This window comes from Perognathus longimembris, chromosome 11 (assembly GCF_023159225.1).
Source record: "Perognathus longimembris pacificus isolate PPM17 chromosome 11, ASM2315922v1, whole genome shotgun sequence".
NCBI classification, from domain to species: domain Eukaryota; kingdom Metazoa; phylum Chordata; class Mammalia; order Rodentia; family Heteromyidae; genus Perognathus; species Perognathus longimembris.
The window spans coordinates 47828722-47849648 of record NC_063171.1 but is presented as its reverse complement, the minus strand read 5'-3'; positions in this window follow the sequence as shown (position 1 = coordinate 47849648).

Here is a 20927-nt window from a genome sequence, read left to right as displayed (position 1 = left end):
TGATGGAAGCACACAAGGAAAACTGCATCCTGGGTAGAACTTTCCATAGTGTTCCAACCTATCTGGAAATGTGGATAGACTAAGGATTCATAGAGTTGACTCTTAATCAGGCCTACCAATAAAATTCAACTAATAGAATGCAGATTGGGTTTTCTATTTTCCAATTGATATGTGAATATTTTTGGAAACAGTCTTATTTTGTTAACTGTTCTTCGCTTAGAATTCACTTGGTTTGGCTTTGGTACTTCATTAATCTTTGGGAGCAGTATAGAAGTTCAAACTACAAGTCAGAATTGACCTTTTTGTTTGTCTAGACTTGGGGTTGTCGATGGGATAAAATATTCTGTAGAGAGAAAATAAGTCATACTCATGGGTTTAGTCTGGTGATATGAATGGGGCATTTCTTTCAGGAATCTCAATGAGTTGGAACACCTAACTACTAGGCGTGAACTAGATCTCCCATGCACAAGTAACACGAATCTCTTGTCTATCATAGTCATTCTGAGATTAGGGTAGGCCTTACCATCTTACTACGAGACCTGACTAAAAATGAAATTTTTAATATAAGCTTCCTCAGTTTCTGAAACACTACAATAATTGACTTTGGAGGGACCCAGAGTGTTCCTCTTAAAGACTGTTCTGAAAACTCAACATCTACCTATAAAAGTGAAGTGGGGAGAGGGGTTCAGCATTTAAGATATCAGCCAAATTGTTATACGTCTTTTCATTTGGAGCAATGTGAAATTAGAGTCATAAAAAGTGTGCTCTCTGCACTTTTGTTGAGCACTAGCAGTGAAAAGATCTAAAGACACAGGTTTTTCTAAGGCTGCTCTGTTATTTCCAGTGAACATGTGAACTCTAAGCTACAGTCCAACTTTATCCCAGAAATGCAAAGGAAATAATAAAGAACACTGCACGTGTGATAAAATATCTTGTTAAGGTTACTGGGGAAATTAATGTTGGAGTGTGTTGAAGAATAAAACGTACATATTATTTGAGGTCTTGCCCATGTAAAGAGATAAAACAAACCACTAAACTTGAGTTTAAACCTACACCAGCTGTAGCTTTCCATAGACAGCTCCCCAAGTATGGTTTCTAGAGGCATTTCTAAGATGTGGTGAGAAAATATTTGGGATAAGAGAAACTAAATTCATCTTACTTCTCTACACCAGAGGCCACTTCTCATTCTTTCCACATCAAGCTGCATAGTAGTTTCCACCTAGAAACATACTAGAAACCAGAGCACTGGTGGAGCCAGGAGCCATCTGAAAAATATGATAATTTCTTCATGCAGTTCTGGTCTGATAAGACAGGCAAAGGTGAGAGCTCTTAGCACATTGCACATTGATTTCTCCCATTAATCTGTAGTCCACTAAGAAAATTGTACCACCATTCATCAATAAAGACACAATCAACCTTATATAATACTGAATATTTTTCCACTGATTTGTATTTCACAGATAACAGCCTGACCTAAAACTACAAGTATTTTAGGTCATTTCTGTTCAAATGCACTTGTTCTCTATATGCTTACAATAAAATGTTAATGTACCATTTATTTGACACCATAAAGATAGGAAATAGTCAATCTAGATAACACTTTGGAAGAGGTACCATTATGTTCTAGAATCGAATCCAATTCTTGGCAAGTAGTTGATGTTCACACACAAATGATTCAGGATTGTTCTTTGAAAAGCATGAGTCATACTGAATACTACCCATTTTTACTGCATACATTTCAACCTTAATACACAGGACACTCTAAATGTAACTCCATGGTTCACTAATAAATCAAGTTTGCAAGGAAAGCCTCCATCATTAATTTGTTTGACAGTAAGGATAACATAAAGAAAGAGAGAGAGAGAGAGAGAAAGAGAGAGAGAGAGAAAGAAAGAGAGAGAATTCAGGAGGGTATGGGCTCAGAAATCCTGCTCACCTCAGGTTCTTCTCTCCACCCATCATCCACCCATTCCATGAACTATTACTGAGAATCTATCTGGTATCATGCTAAGTACTGAAATTCCAAGATTCCTATTCTTTGTTCTCACGAATGATTGTAGGCATGAATTCTAAAAGACTAAGGCTTCTTCTAAATTTCCAAGTTCTATGCTCATGGGGCATCGTGGAAGCTAATCATCTTGCCTTATATAGTACAAGATGGGCATGTTAATTCCATCATACTTTTGTTGCTGTTGGTCAGAGTGCTATGGATTGAACACAAGGCCTTATGTATTCTAGGTGCTCTACCACTGAGCTATACTCTAGCTTCTCAACATGTTTTATGTCTTTATTTCTAATGATGCATTTAAGTCAAGAGACAGCAAAGACTCCCCCCTACTTTATAGTAAACCAGCACAATGCTGATCCTGAAAGTATATCAGGAATATTTCCCATTATTGGAAAGCTATAGCAGAACAATATGATTTTTTTAAGGTCTCAGGCTATGCATTCATACAACTGAAATTGTAAATACTTCACTCTTTCCAAACTCTTGCTCTAATTTTTTTTTTTCTTTTTGCCAGTCTTGGGCCTTGGACTCAGGGCCTGAGCGCTGTCCCTGGCTTCTTTTTGCTCAAGGCTAGCACTCTGCCACTTGAGCCACAGCGCCACTTCTGGCCATTTTCTGTATATGTGGTGCTGGGGAATCGAACCGAGGGCTTCATGTATACAAGGCAAGCGCTCTTGCCACTAGGCCATATCCCCAGCCCCTCTTGCTCTAATTTTACTCTCACTGATGTGCATTTGTTCAAACTAATGCTGGTTTTCTGTCAGGCTTGCGCCCCCAGTCCAGGCCATGCCCAGACAAAAGGTGCACAAAGGAGTTCTGAAAGGCCAAGCAAATTCGAAATAACCCATTGCCCATTAACTGGTTTTACAAAACAACAATGAAACAGGAAATAACAAAGCATGATCCTTGAATTAGTACTTCAGCAAAAAAAGACTCAAGAGTTTTTCCACAGTCTGTAAATTGCTCCAGCTGTGTTTTCACGGTTTATGAAATTGAAAAGAGGCAAACTCTAGAGACAAATTAAAGTCTTGGATCTGGCCAGAGATGATTTTATAGCAAAGGTGCTCAGTTATAGCCTATAGATATGCACAGAGCTATAAGCCAAGCTCCACTGAAAATACAAACAGTCTACTTTATACATTGTCCACCCAGAGGGATAAGGACAAGCATATGTCAAAACACAGATCAGCCCAGAGAATAAGGTCTGTTTTATGGCTACGTTTTTACCAGGAGAGGATGAGAGTATAATATTTTATTTTGAAACAACTAATAGAAGGAACAGAATACCACGTGAGACCGCCTCGCTGTGGTCAGAAATGAACAGTGGATGAGGAGTGCCATCTTTTGGCTATTGGGTGTTTTGACATTCTCTAGGTAAAAGTGATCTTTGCCTCAGTGAACATGACTCCAATTCAATTCAGAAAATGTTCCCAGGGATCTTTCCCAGGTATCTCTGGGTCACGATCAGTTTGGCATCAGCCTTCTCAGACTTCCTCTCGTTATGCTCGGTTAGTTATGGGCCAAACGAATTTTGGTAGCTATCATTGCTCCCTATTGCTCCCAGGAGTATCAAAGAAGTAGCCAGAAAACCAGAAAAATATTGAAATGCAGAGTGTATTTTTAAATCTCAATGAAACCCTGGCTGGACTGGCACTGAAGGAACAAATAGACTGATTGATCTAGCACAGTCCTTAGAGTCTAATAGCCCTGAACTTAACCCAAGCTATGACATTTGGGAAGAGATTTATGGTACCTGGTTGGATAAGCATGTAGTTTTCCAGAGAAATAAATTAAACATGTACGTAACCCAAATAGCATGCAGGTATTCATGCGTGTCACAGAGACTCCCCACATGGAGAAAAATCTAAAAATAGCCATATGCATACCCCTCTGACTGGGGTTAAAAAAGAAGTTGGGAGAGAAAGATTTTAAAAGTTAAGAATTGGCCACAGATAAAGGGTCATCAAGCCATGGAGGGACCGAGAACAAAAACTTCTTTATTCTCCAGAATGAGAACTTCCAAAGGACATAGTGAAAAGCAGTTCTCACCGCCACCCCCTAACACAGGAGATCATAATAACACAGTTAAAAGAGTCAGTATTTTTGAAGTCTACCTTTTGGCATCAGTTTTTGAAGCACCAGGCTTTCTACCATCACTGATAATAAGAGGGAAAAAAGCACTGGGATTATCTAAGCAAGGTTTGACTCTCTTCTGCCCTGTTATCAAAAGTTTGCCAAGGTCAGAGTATGGATCCTGAGTCTGCCACAGGTCACACACAATAGCCCCAGCTGAAAAGGCCTGTCGTGTCCCTGTCTTCTTGTTAGATAGGCAATACGGAACCCAACAATAAAAGATGGAATTGAGTGCTGAGACGCTAAATGCAGTGCTTCAAAATAAAACAAGTTGAGAGGACCTAGACTGGTGTTCGACATACATCACATATCCAGAAACTGTTCATTCTACCTATTCCCATTGCCTTTCATGTTTTCTTTCTACCTTTTCTCTCTCCTCTTTTCTTTTCTTCTTTCTTTTTCAATCTTTTTGTGCTGCTCCTGGAGCTTGAACTCAGGACCTGGCCAGCCCCTGAGCTCTTTTGCTAAAAGCACTGTGCCACTTGAGCCACAGCTCCACTTCTGGCATTATTTTTTTTTTTTAGATCTGAGTCTTTATGGACTACCCTACTCAAGCTGGCTTTGAACTGTGATCCTAAAATCTCAGCCCCCTGAGTAGATAGGATCACAAGCATGAGTCCCTGTCACCCAGTTTCCCTCTATCCTTTTCTTCCTTCTTTTTACAAGGACTATGGGACCTCTCTCTCTCTGAAGCCTAACTCCTACCTGTCTGGGTCTCAAACTAATGGACATTTATGGAAAGTGTGACGACTGCTGCATTGAGACTCCTGCTAGGAGCTTTTGCAGTCAAGGTCCTTTCAAAGGTCAAACTTCTACCTCTCTGATAAGGAAATGAGAATGGCCAAGAAACATATGAAAAGGTGCTCTACATCATAGGCCATAAAAGAAATGCAAATCAAAACAACATTGAGATTCCACCTCACTCCAGTGAGAATGTCCATTATAAAGAAAACTAACAATAACAAATGTTGGAAGGGATATGGCCAAAAAGAACCCTACTTCATTGTTGGTGGGAATGTAAACTGGTTCAGCCACTCTGGAAAGCAGTGTGGAGATTCTCCAGAAGGCTAAACATAGAGCTCCCCTATGATCCAGCAGCCCCACTTTTGGGCATCTACCCAAAAGACCACAAACAAGAACACACTAAAGCCACCAGCACAACAATGTGCATCGTAGCACAATTTGTTATAACTAAAATATGGAACCAACCCAGAGGCCCCTCAGTAGATGAATGGATCAGGAAAATGTGGTACATATACACAGTAGAATTTTATGCCTCTATCAGAAAGAATGACATTGCCCCATTTAGAAGGAAATGGAAGAACTTGGAAAAAATTATACTAAGTGAAGTGAGCCAGACCCAAATGAAACATGGACTCTATGGTCTCCCTTATAGGGAATAATTAGCACAGGTTTAGGCTAGTCACAGCAGAGGATCACAAGAGCTATGCCCTTATGAAAACATAAGATGATGCTAAGTGAAATGAACTCCATGTTATGGAAACAAGTGATATATCACTGTTGTAATTACTTTCAACATGCCATGTGAAACCATAGATTCTTTTGTTGATGACTCTCTTGTATCCCCTTCCTGTGGTTGGACCTACACTATCACTGTATCTCATCTGAGTACCCTGGCTACTGTATATACTGGTATTAGAACTAGGGAAGTGAAAGGGACTATCAAAATCAAGAGACAAAGGATAAAAAGACAAACAACTCCAAAAGCAATATTTGCAAAGCCATTTGGTGTAAACCAACTCAACAACTCATGGGGGAGAGGGAAGGGAAAAGGGAGGAATGAGAGAAGAGGTAATAAATAGTACAAGAAATGTACCCATGGCCTAACATATGAAACTGTAACCCCTCTGTGCATCACTTTGAAAATAAATAATTATTTTAAAAAAAAAAAAAAAAGAAGAAGAAACAGGCTGGGGATATGGCCTAGTGGTAAAGTGCTCATCTCGTATACATGAAGCCCTGGGTTCGATTCCTCAGCACCACATATATAGAAAAGGCCGGAAGTGGTGCTATGGCTCAAGTAGCAGAGTGCTAGCCTTGAGCAAAAAGAAGCCAGGAACAGTACTCAGGCCCTGAGTCCAAGCCCCTGGACTGGCAAAAAAACAAAACCAAACCAAAAAAAAAAAAAAAAAAAAAGGTCAACCTTCCTCCTAATGATGTCAACTGTCTCCATCCAGTAAGCCACGTGGTTACAAGACACAGCTTAAATCACCCCCTCCCCAATCAACTACACAGACTGTGTGCACAATTACAAATCAAGGAGAAGCAGACAAGAGGAGAGTTCATTTGATCCCTAAGTCCAGTGTAAGTTTACAACATGTTCTTTCTGATTGAACCAATCCAAGAGTGACCAAAGGGAAAACAATCAAACGATCTGACCAGAAATGACCTACATAGTCACTGCCATCAAAATGGCATCTCCTATAAACCCTGTCTCCACATTCACAGGTCCAGATCATTGCCCTTCTGAAATGCTGAAAAACTGGGTCTTTAATTCACACCTGGCCTACAAGCAGCCAGGAAGGCAGTATGAAATCCATTCATCTATTTTAAAAAATTATGTTGAATTCCTGTTAAGGTTCCTATGAATCTGTTACCCAAAATTATCCCAATCAATCACCCAAACAGCCATTAGTGTTATCCTCATTTGACTGACAAGGAAACTGAAGTTTAGGAAGGTAAAGTCAATCTCTAAACCCCAAAACAAAGCCAGGCATGATGGTACATTCTTGTAATCTTAGCATCCCAGGAGGAGGAGATAAAAACTTGTGTTCAAGACCAGCTCAGAAAATTTAACAAAACTTTAACTCAAAACAGAACACACCCTAAAGGTCTGGGAGTATAGTTTTGGTGGTAGAGTACCTAAAGCATGCTGAGACCCTGGGTTCATTCTCCAGTTCCATGGAAACAAACAACAAAAACAGAAACAAGACGGTATGTGTCAACAGAATGGAAGGAATTGATGGGCAGAACAAATTCAGGGACAAAAATCATGGGAAGATATGAAAGAGAAAGGTCTAAGAGGAGTCAAATTGAGAAGCTTGTACACAACTAAAAATCATTCTAAAGTGATCATTTAAAACCATTCAAAAAAAGGTAATGTGTTAATCAATGAAAATAATCCTAGTTACAATCACTTGTACTTTTCTTTGTACCTTGTGATTTATTTAAAACTTTACGTCTTTCACTTTATTTGTCTCAATTAAATATGGAAGATGGACAAGAAAGACAGTTCAAGTCACTATGTTGTCAGTTAAGAAATCCAAGTTTGAAGCAGTTGAAAGTCTAGGTTGGGAACCTGGCTCAAGTGGTAGAGCACCTATCCAGAAAGTACAAGGTCTTAAGTATAAACTAAAAGATTTCCAAAATAAAAACTGTATTATAAAAAGTCTAGGGTGAGTTGGGCACTGGTGGCTCACTCTGTAATCCTACCTACTCAAGAGGCTGAGATCTGAGGACAGCAGTTCAAAGCCACCCAGGAAATGAGTCTATGAGACTCTTACCTCCAATTAACCACCCAAAGCCAGATGTGAAGCTGTGGCTCAAGCGGTACAGTGCTAGCCTTGAGTGAAAAGGCTAAGGGACAACTCACAGGCACACACTGTGTGTGTGTGTGTGTGTGTGTGTGTGTGTGTGTGTGTGTGTGTCAAGTTGGCCTTGAACTTGAAATCTTCCCATCTCAGTCTCCTGCCACATTGAATGTAGGGATTACTGCATGGCGGGAGTTTGGTATGTTTTCTTTTTCAATATTTACACATTCTGGGAAATCAAGCAGGACTAAGGTTGCTTTTCTCAGGTATAGTTAAAATGCATGGTTAAATGGAAACTCAGCCCAACCAAAACCAATTCTGTTAACACTCTTATTTTTTTGTTGTTCTTCCAGAGAAACTAAGACTAGGAGATCAAAGGAGAGCAATTGAGTCACAGCCACATGCTAAGGAAGCAAAGCCAAAGAATTTTTTTCTTTTGGATGGAACCTTGCTCAGCATCTAAAACATAACAAACTAATTATTAATTTTTATTCAATTCTTTTTGTTTCAATTGATGAATTTTATTCCCAGATGAAAATGTTGCACTGTAGGAAAGGAACATGAAACACCATACTATTATATTATTGTTTTCTAAAAGAACAAACTTCACCTAGGGAGAAATTATAAACAATTTACTTCCAATGCACTAAGTTAAAATTATATAAGTATAGATTAGTGGTCACATCAGAAACATTCTGCTTTTCTAAGTAGCCTGAGACAAAAATCTCCAATTTTAGGACCAAAAGAAAAATAGCAGTTTTTTAAAAATTACTCCCAAAAAACAATTGTGGGAAGAGGTAAAGGTAAATCTAAGATATAAGATACAGAATTATTAATTACTGGATTCTTTGGAAAATAAATGTGCTATGAAAAACTACCTTGAGGCGGCAATATCAAGAACAGAAAGAAAGGTTGTGGGAGAAAAAAAATGGCCGTCTATTTTACTCCTAAAAGGAGTTCTTCTGTTTCTAGTATCAGAAGATTAATATGGTTGTCAGGGTAGCCAGTTTCAGAGTCCAGGCACATTGCCAACTTGAATTGACATTCAAGATATAATAATGGTTTTCTGGCTTCCTAACTAATTTGGGCTTGTCTCTATTTTTTTAACTAGACTGTATTTTTGTAGAACAGTTTTAGATTCACAGAAAAATTGCGAAGATAACACAAATAATCTGTATACCCTCCACGCTCAATTTACTCTATAACCGGCACCTTGCAGGAGTGTCATGCATTCAATGTAACAAACCAATATTTCTTCTAAGACATAGTTCCATGGGGATCTGATGATTTTAGCATGATTTAGGCTAGGGTTCTGGGTTTCAGGAAGATCACGGAAAAGTTACTTTCATTTCATTGATACAAGGGCACCTAGCAACACCAGAATTTATGACCAAACCCCAATCAAGTTCAGTGTTGTGAGTTTGCTCCATTATAAAGCTACTTCCTCCTTGCTGCCTTTCCTACTGTTTGCTGAAGAAGTCACTATGAACAGCCCATTGTTAAAGAGTAAGGAGCTATGCTATTTCTTTGAAGTATATCTGCATACATTACTTAAAAAATTCTTCTTCAAGAGAGATTCATCTCTCTTGTGCAAGGACTTAAGGATAATTTTTTAAAGAATAACTGAAAAGGGAGATTGATCTCTTTATTTGTGCATTTATTCATTTATTTACTTGTATCAGTGTGGACTGATGAACATTTGTGCTTCATCTTACAATTCAGTATTAATGCTTTTGCCTTTGCTCAAATGACCCCAGTGCTGGCCATTGATGCTCTGTCGCTTGGCCTGTTTCCCTTTGACAGAGCTTTGTTTCATTGTCTGGTGGGTTTTCTGAATTGTTTTTCTACTTCCTTACCTTCTGATACTCGACAAGATACTCCAAGCTCATTTTAGTTGATTCCTATTGTTCTGATTTGAATGTTCTCCCCCAAAGCCTATTTTGAAAACAATCCCCAAAATAACAGTGTTAAGAGATTCCATTTTCAGGAGACCATGAAGGCTCTGCTTCCATAAATAGATTTAATTTTATGATCATGAGAGTGGAGTCACTATTGCAGGTGTGAGTTGCTTAAACAATGTCAAGTTCAATTCTCTCTCTCCCTCTCCCTCTCTCTTTCTGTCTTTCTTTCTCATCCTATTTTTCCAACCTTCCTCTGCCTTTCTGCCTTCTGCCATGAAATGATGCTGTAAGAAAGTTCTCACTAGACCCAGTTCTCAATCATAGACCTCCCTCCCACCAGCTTCCAGAACTGTGAGTTAAAATATTTCTGTTCATTATAAATTATCTGGTATTCTTTTATAGTTCAAGAATGTACTAAAACAAAATTGCTAGTGCAAGATGGGAGGTGGGTGCTATTATAAAAAAGACTTGAAAATATGGAAGAAGCTTTATAACCATGTTATGGTTAGAAGAGTTTGGGGAACCCTAAGTTACCTTCAACAAGACAATAAAGGCTAACCATGGTGGCATGTGGCTACGATTCTAGCTATTCCAGAAGTAAATGTAGAATGATCAAGGTTGGAGGACAGCCTGGCAAATGGCAGCTGTGTGTCACTATTCCCAGCTTCTAGGCTGAGACTGAATCTCACTTACTTGTTAGCAGGGCTGGCCTTAAACCACAATCTCTGCTTCCCAAATACCTGGCATTACAGGTATAAGCCACTGCACCAAGTCCTAGTTTTCCTCTATGAAATGAGAATGCCTTCCCTATTACTGCTTCTATAATTGTATTCTGGAGGCAACTAACTTGTTTGATTTCACAGACTTTACAATTGGAAAGATATTTTCCTTAGTGTGAACCTTGTCTTGAGCAACATCCTATCTCATTCAGAGGTCTCAAGGCAGGAGCAAGCTTGAAAGAAAAGAAAGGAGACTGCTTGGCTTGAATCACTGAGAATGAAGGGGGAAATAAGAAAATCTGAAATTACAGAGGGTTTAGTGCCATGAGGGGGGAAGAGTGCAAATTACTCAGGTGGTAACAAGGCTGTGTGAAAGGTTTGGCTTTTGTTCTAAGAAATGTGGAGAAGTCTTATAGGACAAGCTCTGGGGTATTAGGGGGAGCTCCACAGGCAGGTTTCAGAGCCCCCTTGGTGGGGAGTTCCTGGATGCTTTCTTTAAAGATCTGTGAAGAATCAAGCATCCAAATATCCCTCACCCCACCCCAGCTTTTCCAGGGTTGTCTCAGGGAAAGGTATTTCATCCTGAGATCTATTGTTGGAGTGTTTGGTAAACTGATCTAAAGATTAGTGGGGATTTTGATGAGTAAGGGTGAAAGTACCACATGGGAGCACTAAGAAGTAACTATCATGAGAACAGCTAAGCCACATAGGTGGCAGTTATTGCCAGCCAGTCTCTAACCTGCTCTTGCTCAGATTTATTTTCCCTTTGCAGTTCCTCCTTTTCCTCTTTGCTTTCACAAGACCCCACCTAGTAGTAGCAGACAGGTCTAAGGTTGCCTAATCCATAATAAACAACAGTTTAGAGGAGTTTGGATTTCTCGATTTAATACAAAGCCCTCCATAAACCCTCAAGCAAGAATAAGCTTCTCTTGCCCTGCATTTCTGTCTGTCTGTCTGTCTGTCTGTCTGTCTGTCTGTCTCAGGATGTACCCAGGGAAGTCCTGGATTGCTAATAGAAGAGGAAGACCACCTCCTTTCTATGACTTAGGAGCTGGGTGCCCATGGCCAGATACTTTATCCTCTATCCTCACAATTCCTCCCTACATACCTGGAAGAAAGAGAGAACATCTACTCCCAAGGGCCACTGTACAATCTAAATGAACTAATGAATGAAGGATGTCAGAACATTGCATTGGAAAAGACTTAACATTCACTACACTTTTCCTTGCCTGCTCTCAACTCATTATAGCATAAAGTCTGAGGGTACTGACTGTCTTGTTCGTTTCTGTAACCCTGACATCCAGCAGTGACCTGAGCTTTCAGAAATCATGGTGCACCTCCAAACATGTATGATTGACTCACAATGAAGTTTTCTACAGCTCAGTAGTAAACATGGGCTCAATAAGTGTTGCTGATTGACTGAAAGCTCAGGCTCCTGCAGTAATGGAGAACCATTAGGTTCAACCGTTTCCACCTGTTATACCTAAACTCATTGCCTTAATCCATGCACAGACTACTAGAAAAAAACTCGACATTCAACTTTGTCTTCTTGTCAAAGGCACATAGATTGTTACCAGAACTCACTTTGGGCTGTTTTTCTGCCTCATCATGCACTTTTCAACTCTTTCATTAAAGGGGAAATGGTGTTTAGTGTAAATGGAATGAAATAGAAATGATGGATGAGCTGCTGTTGAGAGAATTGGCACTCTGCAACTGGCTGACTCCTCTGTCTTCAATGGGAAGAGAAAAGAACCAATTGTCCAGAACTACTTGCAACCAGGCCCCCACTGTGTGCACACCTTGCAGTTTATACCCCCTGCTGGGTCTCCTGTCACTGTATTGGTAAGGAGAAAAGTGAAGCACCCCTGAAAGTTGATCATGAAGAACAGCCAATTAGGTCTCAGCGAAGGGACGGAGACACAACTGAGAAAAGGCCATACTGGGTCACGGGGCGGGGGGGGGGGGGGGGCCTTGGTCTTCCTGGCAATGCTCCAGCTGGGCTAACATACGATTGCACCTGCTAGAGAGCACCCACTCCAACACTTCTCCAGGATCGAATGAGGGCATCTTCATACCTAAGACTACAAATGCCACCCACTCTGCCATTGTGAGAGACCTTTTGAACTTCCCAACTTCCCTGATAGCTCTGAGACCATGAGTCCAAATAAACTTATGAGTTATCTATCCCATTTATTTATTTTGCCACACACCAAAATGCTGACTAGCATTAACAGGATGACAATCAGAAAGAATAGAGAGGGGAAAACAAATGCAGATGAGAGCTAATAGGTGTATGTGTGAAGACATTCATTTGGACCAGTAGTTGTTGTTATTAGACTCTTGTTGCTGTTTTAAACCATGAAGTCACATCCATGATCCATTAAATCAGATCTCTTAGGGTAAACTTGAGTATATTGTTATGCTCTCCATGGGATTCCTGAGGGAAGCCAAGTTTGAGAACCAATGATTCTCAAATGGTTCTCAGGCCATCTGCATCTAGTGGGAAGCCAGAGAGAGGCAGCAGGAAAAAAGCCAAGCTCTATACCAGCCCCTCACCTCCAGACCTACAACCAAGCCCACTGTCATTTCATCCCCCTGCTGACATATGTGTTGGCATACAACTCTCCTCTTTCTAATGTTGACAGAGGGCAGAAAGCTCCTGTGAGTGGTTGCTTAACTGTACCTTTCTTTTTTTAATATACATAACCAAAAGGCTGGAGTCAAATCAACTGAGACAATTTCAAAACAAAGAACCTTCATAAGAATAGACTATAATTAGTCTCTGCTCCATTTACAGGGACAAACTGCAGCACAACCACCAGGGTATACCTCAGATGCTAGAGGATTGGTACGGGTTAGATTTAATTGTTTCTAAGGAGAACAGGAAATATTTATTTAGGATTAGTGGCAACAGCTTCAAGGGTACAGCTGGAGATGCTGGAAGATATAATTAAGAAAATTGCATGAGGGAGGTCTGGAAAGCCACCAGAAGGTATGGGGGCCTTGGGAGAAGTTGTTTGCAGAGTTTGTTTGGCTTTTTTTTTTTTTTTTTGGTGGGGGCAGCTGGGCGTTAATAGGCACTTAGAAGGAGAAAAAGATAAATATACATTCTAATTAGCAGCTGACTTAGAGGTACAAGATCAAATGCAGGTAGAATCCCATTATAGCTACACCACAGGTCCTCAAAGTTGTTTTTGTTGAGTGATTGCATCATAATGAGTAGCTGCTGGAAATGATCATGTATAGCTCCTGTCTTTTCTTGCAATGCTTCCTAGCCTCCCCTTTGAGAAGGGAATGTTCCCTTCTAAACTGAAGCATTTGGGAAGATAGTGGTAGTTAACTTTATAATTATCATCCACAATATGTTAGAAGTATCAAAAGTAAAAAAAAAAAAAGCCATGTAAATATTGGACAGGAGCTAGAGTTCTTCATGATCTCTAGTCCTGTACAATTAGACATGTTTCAACAAAATAAAATTTTAAAGAAGGAACACCTTTTAAACTTCCACCCCATATGGTTTGTATGTAGATTTCATATTCATTTCATTTTAGCCTGAATCATATTAATCGCCTTACCTGCCTCTTGAACCAGATTGAAAGTATTCAAAGAACAGAACATTTGTGTTATCCATCTTGTACGGACTGTGTTCATAGGAGATAAACAGTGAAGGTTCATAAATTTAAATTATGGTGGCTCTCCAGAGATTCTCTCCCAGAGCTAAGATTTTTCTCCACCTATTATTTCAACAATACTACAATCAGGCTGGCTTTGAGATAGGTCTACCATATAAGAGTTACAAAATGCAGGTGTTGTCCTCTTTCAAAAACTGTGGAATTTTAAAGAACTCCTGAGAAAAATGCCCTAATGTCATCAAGGTGACTTGTTCAGTTGAACTCGGTCAGCATGTCAAGGCCAGTGGGACCCACAACTATATCTCAGCTACTTCTAGCTATCCCAAAATATTCTTTTTGCTCCATGAAACTTCCTATGTGTATTGAATTCTATAATTTCAGAAAGAGGTGTATTATATGTTGTAGCAAAAAAGCAATGATCAATATCACCTCCCATTCATCTTTACACCCTTAATCATCAATAGGAAGAGCTCTCATAGATAGGAAAGCTTTTAATACCTCCAAAACAGCCCCTTGACATAGGAAAGAGGTCCCAACTGAAATTCACTAAATTAAAAAAAAAAATTGAGGGGGGAGGGGGGAATGAGGGACGAGGTAACAAACAGTACAAGAAATGTATCCAATGCCTAATGTATGAAACTGTAACCTCTCTGTAATTCAGTTTGATAATAAAAAAAATTTTTTTAATTGATCATCTCATCCCTTAGCCACCCTCACATGCTCAGACCTGTGTTTCTTCCAGCAACCCTGTTGGACAGCACAGATAGGATTTCTCTCAATGCATAATTGGCTACTAGAGAAACTTGCTGAGTGAAAGGGTCCTTCTAGTGCAGAAGGATTCTCTAACATCTGACAGAGCATGATTCCCATTTACCTGCTCTATCAGAGTTCTCACTGAGATTTCTTTAAGTAGATACATAGAAAGATGTATCAGTAAACTCCAATAAACTGACATCTTAGTCAAATTGCATACTATAACCAATAATGAACTCCCCTCCCCCAATTTATCACCAGAAAACTGGAAAGAATTAACTAGCAAGTATTTAGAACTCTCCCATATGGCCTAGAAAATAATCATCCCATGTCTATGTCAAACAGACTAAATTTGGTACTTCCTAAAGATATTGGCATAGTTCATGTTTGAAGGAGCCTCTCTTTGCAAAATTTTGCAGCCAGGAAAAAAACAGTGATGTGAAGTTTCTTTGTGCGCCAGGTTTAAAGTATAGCTGAATGCTTTATATTTTATTGCCTTTAATCTTCTCAACAACTCTGTCCACATTTTATAGGTGAAGAAAACGAGCGGCCATGGGATTAAATTTCTTGCCCAATGGAAGGTTGACCAACTATCCTACTTTGTGAATAAAGAGCATTTTCCACGATGCACAATTTTCAGTGTAAAAATTGGGACTATACTAGGCCAACTGAGAAAAACAGTTACTATGTCAAGTCACAAACAATCTCAGGAAAAAGAAAAACAAAAAACCTCCACCTGAAGTCATTCTAACCCAAGTCCAAGTATGGTTCCACCTAGACAGTTCCCTTGTGGTTATATAATTTTAAAAAATTCACTCCTTTACATTCCTCATAATATTGCCCATATTCCTTTCCTCTGTTTTTAGTTATCATTGGATTGCAAATCAAATTTGGAGATTTACAGTCTATGTGATTGAATTTTCTGTTTTTGTACATTCCCAGTTTTCTTCCTACATAAATCCATCTTTGTGTTGAAAATTCTGTTATTAAAACATTCCCATAGGGATTCAGAAGCCTGTTTACTGGCTTGGCAAGAGTTTGTGTGCTGGTTCGGCACCTTCTCCAACTCAATCCAACATTTCTGACTTGTTTCCTCGTGTGATTTGTCACTTCCTTTAAAAGACTCAGGTGAGCCCATTTCCTAGTTCTCTTCTCAGCAGTACTCTTTGTGGGATTGTTATGGGATAAGAAATGTTATGGGGTTCGAGGGAGGGGAGTCCCCGTCCCTCCATGAGTCCACCACTCAGAGACAGTCTCAAGCAAAAAGATGGGTTTATTGGGGAACCATAAAGCGAACTGATCGGCCAGGGACGCAGCACTGACTTGGGAGCTGCCACTATGACCCAAGCAGTCCTCAAATTGGGGTTTATAAAGCACAGATGAAGGGGCTTGATGCAGATGGTAGTGCACGCCATAAGTTCACAGATATAAGAGGCTGACACAGGGGGCAGAGCACGCAACAAAGCAAGCATGGCACAGATGTACGAAGTTGACATGGGGGTAGAGCAAATAACAGACAAGTTAAGCAAGCCATTTACAGAATCCGAATTTTGGGGTCAGGTTGACCTAATCTACTCCCCCCAATATTTCGTACTATATTTCCCTAGTCAAGATGGAGTCAGCTGTACTCCCTACAACAGGATCTGTATACGAGAGAGACACAGAGAGAGAAACAGAGAAAGAGAGAGAGATGGCATGGCATGGGATCAGTGCCCTTCAAAATGTAGATTCTTCTATCATTGCCCAGAAACTGCAGTGTAAAGCAACTTCAGAGATTCACCCTGGACCTAGAGAATCAGAATTCTCAGTGATGCAAACCAATGATCTATGTCTTAACCAGCCCTCCAGTGACTGATTACACATTAAGACTTAGAAACACTGAACTATACCAGACCTTCTGGACACTAATGAACAAAAGAGTCACTTCCAAGGTGCTTGGCTGGGAGGTAGTAATAGGCCTGGATGGTGGAGCAAATGCTTTACATTGGTGAAGCCCTGGGTTCAATCCCAAAATCAAAAAAGAAACAGGGAAATAGAAGAGAAATGCCTGTGTCGAATTAAAGAAAAAAAAAAAAAAAACAATGCCCGCAGCACATGTAGAACAATAATACCAGACATTCTGGGCATGAAATATAGTGAATACAATGATCAAAACAACCCAGATGACTTCATTGTGAAGCCTGGGGTGAGAATCAGTGTATTAAAGAAGGAAGAAATGTGTTCTTCCATTTTTGCAATAATTTTCTGCCTTTGAAAAATAATACAAAAATACCTAGACTGATTTCTAACAAATTTTCCAATCATATCATCTTTTGGAAAAAAATAATAAACCAGGAAAATAACAGTAAACTATGATTGCTTTTGAAGTTTTCATTGACTAAAGGTCTCTTCCAGGAGTGGTAAACACCCAAAAATGCAAATCCTGTGTTTACAGCAAGTTTCAATGCTTTCAACAAATGAGTAATCCAATAGCACCATAGGCAGGATGATATTTTCTTCTGAAGGTCAAATCAGATGACAAGAAGAAGTTGGCAATCAAAGGAAAGAATTTTTGATATGTTTTCTATTACTCTAATTATGGAATGTGATGATAGGCCATTTGCTATTAACATTGCTACAACTCTGTGATTTGTGGCCAAATATTGAAGTTTGCTTGATGGTGTGGTGATTTTAAGCACAGCCAAATGATCGGAGATAAAGGAAAAGTGTTGAAATGGGGCATTTTTGCCCCCACTGGGAGCACAGCTCTCCTTCTTGGCAGTTAGAAATGATGGTGTAACCAGGATAGCCTAAGGCTGTGTTTCGAAGTCCAACAAGTTTGACAGCATTTGACTGAATTAATCTTTGGCCAGTTTCTCTAGCTCATCCATTTGCTTGAAGTTAAATCGATGAAAATAAATTTAATCAAATCTGTTCTCCCAGTTGGCTACATTTTTTTTAAATTTAAAATACAATGTGCTTCTTATCATGACTGGAGAGATGATGGAGAGGACACCAAAATTAAATTCCCTTCCTGAGAAAGCTTCGATTATGATGACATTATATGGCCTTTATATCAGAAATCTAGTGACAGTCATGAGACCACTTAACATTTTGAAGACAAGAAGCAACAAAAATTACGCAAAGCCCAAACTACTTTCACAAATGTTTTTAATTCTAAAAAAGAAAGTTCTTGATTATGTAAGTGGGCACCCAAAGAAAGGAATTGGACCAACTTTGTCAACTTTATGTCACACAGACAAAACACTTTGGGATCACCAAGTTCTAAGGAAGAAAAGTCTATTTGGGATCAGGGTTTTTTATAGGTGACAGTTTAAGAGCATTCTGAACCAAACTGTCTTCAGTACCAACCATAAAAACAGGCATAGCTTGGGTATCCATAATCATAAAAAAGGAGATAAAAGCTATGAGAGATGATTAGTAATGCTCCATAGAGACACTACCATATTCTTGCCAGGAATGGTGCAGCACAACTATAATCCCAGCACTTAAGAGGCTGAGGCAAGAAGATCATAAATTTCAGGCCAGGCTTGACTACACAAGTAGACCCTATCTTAAAAACAATGCCATACTCTGTGGATTTAAAACATTTATTCCAATGTAGCCAGAAAAATAACTTCACAACTAGGAGATAAATCAACACATGTGTCCTTCAGGTACTCTAAGACCTAGAATTGTTTGTTTCCTCTTGGCCAGAAAATTATAGTATTTTAGAGTAACATGCACCTTCCCATCTCCTCTACCCAATGTTTTCCAAAACATAAAATGTGTCTTCTGCTGGAATGTAACAGAATGTTAACAGTGTTGCATTTTAAAATAGAAACTCCAGTAATAAGTCTTGGGACATACAGAGGCCCCCAGCCCACTTTGGTTTCCCAACTTGAATCCTGGTAGGGGGGCCACATACTTGCCCACAGACCCAGTGACATGAAGATCTGAGTACCAACCACAGTCTTCCTACCTGGCAGCCTCCTTAACTGATCCTCATACCTAGGAATCTATACACAGCACCACCACAGTCTCTTCTCATTAGTCCACCAGAAGTAGTACATCTGGTGTTTCTGGGTGTCTGTAATGAGCAGTGAATGTCTTGAAAAAATAGAATCTGGAAGGACTTGTGCCTCCGACCCCACAGAATGACTGCCTTTTCCATGGGTGGGGCACATCTGGAGGACAACTAAAACAGATACCCCTAAAGAATAGAAATGAAGGGAACGGACCAAGTGCTAGGGGTCAAGAACATACTACACACTCTTTCTTCACCAAATATTTGTTCCTCTAGTTCTTTGAACCCTTCAAAGGCCAGGGTGCTCATCACTTCATACTCTGCTGCAATATTTAGTATGAACCCACAAACCCAAAACAGTTCCAAGAGCCAGGAAGCAACATAAATGAGTGAAGGAAGTTAATACATCTCCAAAGAAAGTTGTGGGGAAGGTGGTGAGCTGGAAACAGCACAGCCTTTCCAAAGGAAACAGCCTCCAGGCCCAGGGAGTTAGTGTTGCTGGATCTTCTAGTTAATAAAAAAAAAAAAAAGCCAAAGATCTAAAATGTTGTACAATTAGTTCATCCTTAAATGGTGGCAATTAATTCAAAAATCAAACACTCTTTGAAAGCACCAAGCTACCTCTCCTAATGGATTTTAGTTTAAGGGCTACCAGTTTTCCACCCGTGCAGTAAAGCCTTCATTGCACTGTGGTAAAAGGGGTTCCCTTGAACACGCATGCCCATCTGGAGTGATCAAGAGTCATTGAGGCTATTCCATACATCTGCTGTGGAAGGAAGGTCACATTGCTCCCCAGTATATGCACTTCTGGAGACTATGTCACCAAAACACCTTCAGCAGCTACTTCTACAACATGGCTTCTACCAGCCACCTGTAAGAGTCCCTTTTCAGTCTGTTTCATGAACAGGAGCTTTCAGAAATGATTGATTCTCCTGGCTAGGAGGCATTGCTTTCTTTTTGCATGCATGCCAGGGTCCAAAAAAGAGGAAATGATGACTCAATCACCGAGCTCCTTGTACAAGGCGGGCAAGTGCAGAAAGAGGAGAGTAGGCTAGCACTAGGAACAGCATTCTTGATTAGTCAGAGTATGAAATGAGGTGTGTATTTGATCTACAGTCAGAGCAGCAGATGGAACCCAGCAGCCGTGACATGGTAGAGGTAGGACTTAATGGATCATCCTGAAGTGTCTGGGATTCATTAGCTATGGTGCAGCTACATGCAGGTTTTAATTGATTGATTTGAGTTTGTGGTCAGAAAATGACTGTCGGCTCCAGCTTATCTATAATTATCAGTAATCAGAACCAGACGTCTCTCTCCTTAACAGGGCAAGGCTCCTCCAGCATGCTTGCATTTTCTACTTTTTAGACTTTTGGTAACCGTTGCATAATAGGTTTGTTTCATTGCCATAACAGAATACCTAGTGACCATTGGGGAGGTGGGGGGAGAGGCTCTGGGGGAGCTAATCGAAAAGGAAACAAGAATGTGCTCCATCATTAGCTGAATAGTGTGGCTGTCTGGACATTACAAGCTTCAAATTAATAGGAGGTCTCTTGTTCACAATTTAGCAAGTTGATTACAGGCAAAACCAAGTGAAGGATAAAGATAATAATTCTTGTAACTCAATCTCAACCTCGGCTTTTACAGGCTCAAAAGAACATGATCTTGACATTCAGTAGAGGCTGGAATTATTTCTAGGAGTCAGTGTTCCCATCCTGAGTAAGGCCCTACTATCTGTCCCCAGACCACCCAAATCAGAAACCTGGAAGTTATCAGGACCTCTCCTCCCTTCCGCTTCACAGCCCCTACTGCATCTGATCAGCAAAGAATGCTGCTTCTACCATTTCCTTCAGTGTGGCCTGGAAACAAGTGTCTTGGAGCCACAAAGACCTGGGGTTCAAATTCTGTTTCTGTCACTTATGAGAGCTTGAGTGAATCGTTCTCCCATTTCGCCCCAGAGTTATCCAACCCAGAGTTATTCTACCTATATTAAAGGACATTAAATCATAATTAATGAAATGGCATTGTATAAAATTCAGTGTAGAAATATTTGTGCTTAAGAATGTAGTTAAAATAGGGCTGGGGATATGGCCTAGTGGCAAGACTGCCTGCCTCATATACATGAGGCCCTGGGTTCGATTCCCCAGCACCACATATACAGAAAATGGCCAGAAGTGGAGCTGTGGCTCAAGTGGCAGAGTGCTAGCCTTGAGCAAAAAGAAGCCAG